The sequence below is a fragment of the Delphinapterus leucas genome, chromosome 10 (genome assembly GCF_059928025.1).
Source record: "Delphinapterus leucas isolate spDelLeu-1000000601 "Yukka" chromosome 10, BTC_Dleu_Yukka2, whole genome shotgun sequence".
Taxonomy (NCBI): domain Eukaryota; kingdom Metazoa; phylum Chordata; class Mammalia; order Artiodactyla; family Monodontidae; genus Delphinapterus; species Delphinapterus leucas.
Genome location: NC_143138.1, coordinates 37,291,868 through 37,297,867, shown reverse-complemented (window position 1 = coordinate 37,297,867; position 6,000 = coordinate 37,291,868).

Genomic DNA, 6,000 nt, shown 5'->3' with positions numbered 1-6,000 from the left:
CTAGCCCTGTGACCTTGGATAAGTCCCTTTAATTCTCTGAGCCTCAGTTTCTCTATTTGTAAAATGAGGGGTTGTGAGGCCCCCTTGCAGATTCACCAGATGTGTAGTGAGCCCCTACTATGTGCAGGACACATACAAAACAAACATACAAAATCCCTGCTCTCAGGATTTACCTTCTGCAGAATGTGGTAAAGTGTGTAGCACACAGTAGGTGCTCAGTAGTCGAGAGTGTTCTCTCTCATGGTCTCCATTCATCATCAGGCTGACAGAGTAGTCCTGGCAGCGTTGTCACCACCTAGTCTGGGTAATAGTTACCACTCTTTATTGAGTGCCTACTGTGTGCCTGGCACTGTGCTAGGCGCTGCTCCTCCAGTGTGGCTCAGCTAAAGGGCTGGCTTCCAAGACTAAGGCCTGTGCTGCCGCAGGATGGGCACCAGCCCAACTCCCAACTGCCAGCGCCTGCAGCTCTTTGCCTGCTTACTCTCTGGAGCAGCCCAAACCATCCTGCTATGCTCACAAATGACACCTCCTCTGGGAAGCCTATCCTGATTGCTAGAGCCTGCTCAACTCTGCCCCATGGAATCTGGCTTCCTTCAGCTCTGTGTAGACTCTGCTTTGACACTTGGCACAGACCTCCTGGTATTAGAAGTTCTATTTCACATGTCCAACTTCAGCTCATCATATGGATTGATTCTTCCTTCCTCCCCCACTTGTGCCACCCAAAGTTTGGGGTTCAAATTGTGGCTCTCTCACTTAACAGCTGCGTGACCTGGGCCAAGTGATTTAACTTCACTGAGCCTCAGTTTCCTCATCTGAATACCATGGATGATAATAATAGGAATTTATTTCATGCCTGTTTCAAGAAATAAAGGAGATGAGGCAGATAAACGATTTGACAAGTTACCAGGCACATTGTGAGGGAAGGAGACAGCTGTGCCCTCCTAACTGATAATTCTTATATGGTCTTCCCAGCCCCCACCACTCTCCTGGGACTGGCATACCCCTTCTTGTGGGAGATGGACCCCACCTGTCCAGCTCTGAGATCCTGGTAGAAAGCATCTATCAGGCACCTCCCCCCACCATTGGCCATAGATGACCAGTTGAGGAGTTAGCCTGTGCCCAAAGCGGGGCCAATCAGAATTCTTCCCTGGGATTCTTCAAATTGAAGCTGCGAGACACGAGGGAGAAAGCCACAGTGCCTGCCATGTGGAGGAAGATGGTCTGAGAGACTTCAGTCAACAGGCAGAGAGGTAGAAACCAGAGGGAAACATGACAGAAAGTTTTGGCAGCGTTTGAGTCCTGGGATCCAGTTGTCACCAAGGCTCTCCTGCCTGCTCGGCCCTCCCTTCCTTTGATTATGAGAGATATTCTGAATCCTTCTCATAAGTCCCCCCCCCTCTCCTTTTTAATTTTTTTCCCCTTAGTTCAGTAATTTAAGCTGGGTTTCTGTCATTTGCTCCCCATCCAGTAGTTCTGGCCAACAGAGAACTCCCAGGAAACCATCGTTCTGGAATCTGCCCGAGAACAAAAGGGACAGGACTTTGTGAATGGAGAAGGGGAGGTGAGAGGGCCTCTGGGCATGTCCTCAGAGTACTTCCTGTTTTCCAGCCCCAAAGAAGGCTGATTAGTGATCAAGAAAAACTCCCCAATGCCATGAGCATGAAGTTCAGAAGCTGAGAGTGTATATTTATTGCCATGATAAGTTAGTGGAGGGCAGCATGGCGGGGGGCTGGTCATGAAGTACTCTAGAACCTTGACCTCAGGTGGGGCGTCATTGCCCCTTTCTACCCACTGGCCGCAACTGAGTGGCTGGGGGCACTCCTAGGAGGCAAGGGGGTGGGCAGGGGCCTCCATGGAGCCAGCCCAGGAGAGGCTGCTGGTTGATTGTCTGCGTATCTTTTCACTCCATTCTCCAGACTGCTCAAGGAAAATTGCTTCCCTAATTGGCTCTTCTCTCAAACAAGCTGTAATGAGGCTAAGCTTCATTCCAAGGGTGCTTAACCACCCTCTACCATCACTGGATGCCATCTGCAGCCCCTGTCACAGTCACTGCCCAAATTAGAGGGGGTTAGGAGCAGGGGGGAAGACCAAATATTCTTGCCTGCTCTGGTATCAGAAGCCAGGCACTGCTCTGGTCCTGAGAAAATAAAGGGACCAGGAGACTTGCCCTCAGGGGATTCCAGATTTAAGAAGGCTGGGCGGGAGGAAGAGACACAGCCTTGCCTTACAGAAGCCCCGGTCTAGGGGGGGAGATACATCGCAGCCCTCAGAAAGCCCCAGTATGACGGGGAGACAAAATTCTGCACTCAATAATTTCCAGACAGGGTGGGGGAGACAGCCCCGCCCTCAGGGAGCCCCAGTTTGAGGGGAGACACAGCCCTGCCCTCAGGGAGCCCCAGTCTGAGGGGAGACACAGCCCTGCCCTCAGGGGGCCCTGGTCTAAGGGGAGACACAGCCCCGCCCTCAGGGAGCCCCAGTCTGAAGAGGCCATATAAGCACTGTCCTTGGATTAGCAACTACTATTTTTTCCTTGGGTCACTTACCCATTGGACAAGTACTTATTGAGCATCTACTGGGTGTCATGCTGCATTTCCAGCACTGCATTGAAGAAATAAGTCTAAAGAAAAAGAATAAAGGCCCTGCCCTTATGGAGCTCACACTGTATTACGAAGGAAGCATTACCCACTTTCCCACAACCTCCATTGCCAGACCCAGCTCCAAGTATTGAGACTTGGGCTGCTGCAGGCCACCTTGCAGGAGAGGCTGGTTTTATTAAATAGGATAAAACTAAACTCCTATAACAGAGAATCCAAAATGCAAGTAAGAGAATTATAATTTCCTCGATGCAGTTTGAGTGCCAGGGTGGTAAGAAGCTCTTCTCTAAAGGGGATGTGGAGACCCTGACTATACGCTCGTAGTCTGCTGGCCTCCATCACTTCCCACCACATCTCACAGAGAGAGCTTAGTCCCATGGTTCGTGGGTGCAAGGGAGGTTGAGAAAAATGTGCAGCTGGGCAGCCATGTGCTGCTGGGCTACTATCCCATCACCGAGGGAGAATGGTTTGGGTTGTCAGCTAGCAATCTACTCCAGTATGAGACTTCATTTTCCCTGACATTCAGCTACGTAGTCAGCTCCGGGGGTCAACGATCTCATCCACTTTACCTGTGCCCACACCTGGTACAGCACCGGGCACTCAAAATACCTCTCAATTCATATGTTGATTCAGAAATAGGAAGCTGATATTATCAATTATCTACTGGTATGTGCCAAACTCAAGGGCTTAAAGTAAGAACCATGTTATTTACTCTCAATCCTGGGAGTCAGCAATCTGGGCTGGGTTCTTACCAGGGATTCCTCATGTGGCTGCGGTCAGTGGCTTGACTGGGGCAGGATGTTTTCAGGTGAACTCACTTACACATGTCTGGAGGTTGGTGCTGGCCGTCAGCTGGGCCTTGTTGTCTCCAGCATCTAGCAGGATAGCTCAGCAAGAAAGCGAGAAGAGAAGTTGCAAGGCCCTTGAGGCTTAGGCTTGGCCATTGCACATGACTTCTGCTGTATTCTACTGAGCAAAGCCAGCCCAGATTCAAAGGCCGGGGAAGAAGTCTCTGTCTCTTGATGGGAGGAGTGGCAAAGAATTTGTGGCCAGTTAAAACCTGGTTGTCTGGGACTTCCCTGGTGGTCCAGTGGTGAAGAATTTGCCTTCCAATTCAGGGGACGTGGGTTCGAGCCCTGGTTGGGGAACTAAGATCCCACATCCTGCGGGGCAACTGAAACCTGCACACCACAACTACTGAGCCCACATGCCGCAAACTGTAGAGCCCGTGCACTCAGGACCCGGGGCGCCACAACTAGAGAGAGACAACCCGCACGCCACAAATAGAGAGAAGCCCGCACTGCAACGAAAGATCCTCACATCTCAGTGAAGACTCCGCATGCCGCAGCTAAGACACGATGCAGGCTAAGTAATCAAAGAAAATAAATAAATAAATAAAATCTGGTTGTCTATTGCTGCATAACAAACCACTCCAAAACTAAGGGGCTTAAAACAATGATGGTATTTCTTTTGCTCATGAATCTTCAAATTGGACAGGGTTTGTGGGGACAGATCATCTCTACTCCACCAGCACTTCAAGCTAGGGTGGCTTGAAGGATGGGGGTGAACTGATCTGAAACTCACTCAGGTGACTGGGGGCTGATGTTGGCTCTCAGCTGACACCTCACCTGGGGCTGCCGTCCTGGACACCTATATGTGGTCCCTCTCTGCGGCTTGTGCTTTCTCCCAGCATGGAGATGGGTTCCCAGGGAGATTATCGAGAGTCGGACAGAAAGAGAGTGGCAGATAGATGGACCCAGGCAGAGCTGTATCACATTCTCTTGGTGGAGGCAGTCACAATCTACCCAATTTCGAGAGGAGAGAAAATAGATTCACTTTTACATATATATATTTTTTTTAATTTATTTTTGGCTGCGTTGGGTCTTTGTTGCTGTGTGCGGGCTTTCTCTAGTTGTGGCGAGCAGGGGCTACTCTTCGTTGCGGTGCACGGGCTTCTCACTGCGATGGCTTCTCTTGTTGCGGAGCACGGGCTCTAGGCACGTGGGCTTCAGTAGTTGCAGCGCGTGGGCTCAGTAGTTGTGGCGTACGGGCTTAGTTGCTCCGCGGCATGTGGAATCTCCCAGACCAGGGCTTGAACCCGTGTCCCCTGCATTGGCAGGCAGATTCTTAGCCACTGCGCCACCAGGGAAGTCCCAAAAATAGATTCACTTTTGATGAGGAGTGTTCGGGTCCTGGAAGAAATATTGCTGAGGCCAATTTTGCAAAATACAATCGAGCACACACTCCTGATTCTTCATCCATGTACCAAACTCCTGTGGTGCCCAGGAGTGCCAAACACAGAGTGAGGACCATTCACACAGAGTCTCTGCTTCCCAAAGGAAGTGAGTCACTTTGAAACCCCAAGCGTGGGAGACTGACAGCCTATCTTCAGAGGCATCAGAAGGGGGCCTGGGTGAGATGCCAGTACTGATGCCTGTCACACCCAAGAACAAAGAGAGAGTTCACATTTCAGCAGGCAGGATTCTCATTAGAACCTAAGAAGGATTTTTTAAATTAATTAATTAATTAATTTATTTAGGTTGTGCTGGGTCTCGCTGCGGCACATGGGATCTTTGTTGTGGGACATGGGCTTCTTAGTATGTGGCATGCGTACTTCTTAATTGTGGCACGCATGCGGGATCTAGTTCCCTGACCAGGGATTGAACCCAAGCCCCCTGTATTGGGAGCACAGAGTCTTACCCACTGGACCACCAGGGAAGTCCCCAAGAAGGGTTTTTCTAAGCACAGATTTGTTCTGAGAGACATGCTCTCACTTGCCATCGTCACTGTTCTCCCTTCCTTCATTCTACATCACTGGTTCAGTAGGGGTAGTCCACGTGAGAGGACAGGTGGGCCAACACACAGCCCCCCAAATGTAATGTCATTGGTGATCTTTGCTTTTTGGTTTGGATGCATGTCTGGGCAGAGGAGGTGCTCACAAAAGTGTGTTGGATGTGAATGTCTAGACTTGCCTTATTCTCCCACTAGATCATGAGCTCCTGAAATCTGGGGCCTTGGCACATGGCACAGTGCTTTCTACAAAGTATGTGTTTATACATGTTTGATGAATAAACAAGTGAATGAATGAATGAATGAGTGAAAAAATCAATGACTGCTAATTGCCCCCCATATCTTTTCTCACTTTCTTTTACAGTAAAACAAAAATTATAATTTATTGCTAGACACATAGCAACGTAGAATAGAGCATGCGTTTCCCACTCTCCTTTGTATCTTGGAGGGGCCAGAACTTTGTAGCTAGTTCTGGCCAATGACATGTGAACAAAAAAGTGTGGGATATGTTAACTTCCAGATCACACCTTCAAAAGAGAGAACAAGGCCCTCTTGCCTTTCTCCCTTCCCTCAAGCTGAGATGTGATGCAGTGGGGACACCTTGAAGCAGGTGGTG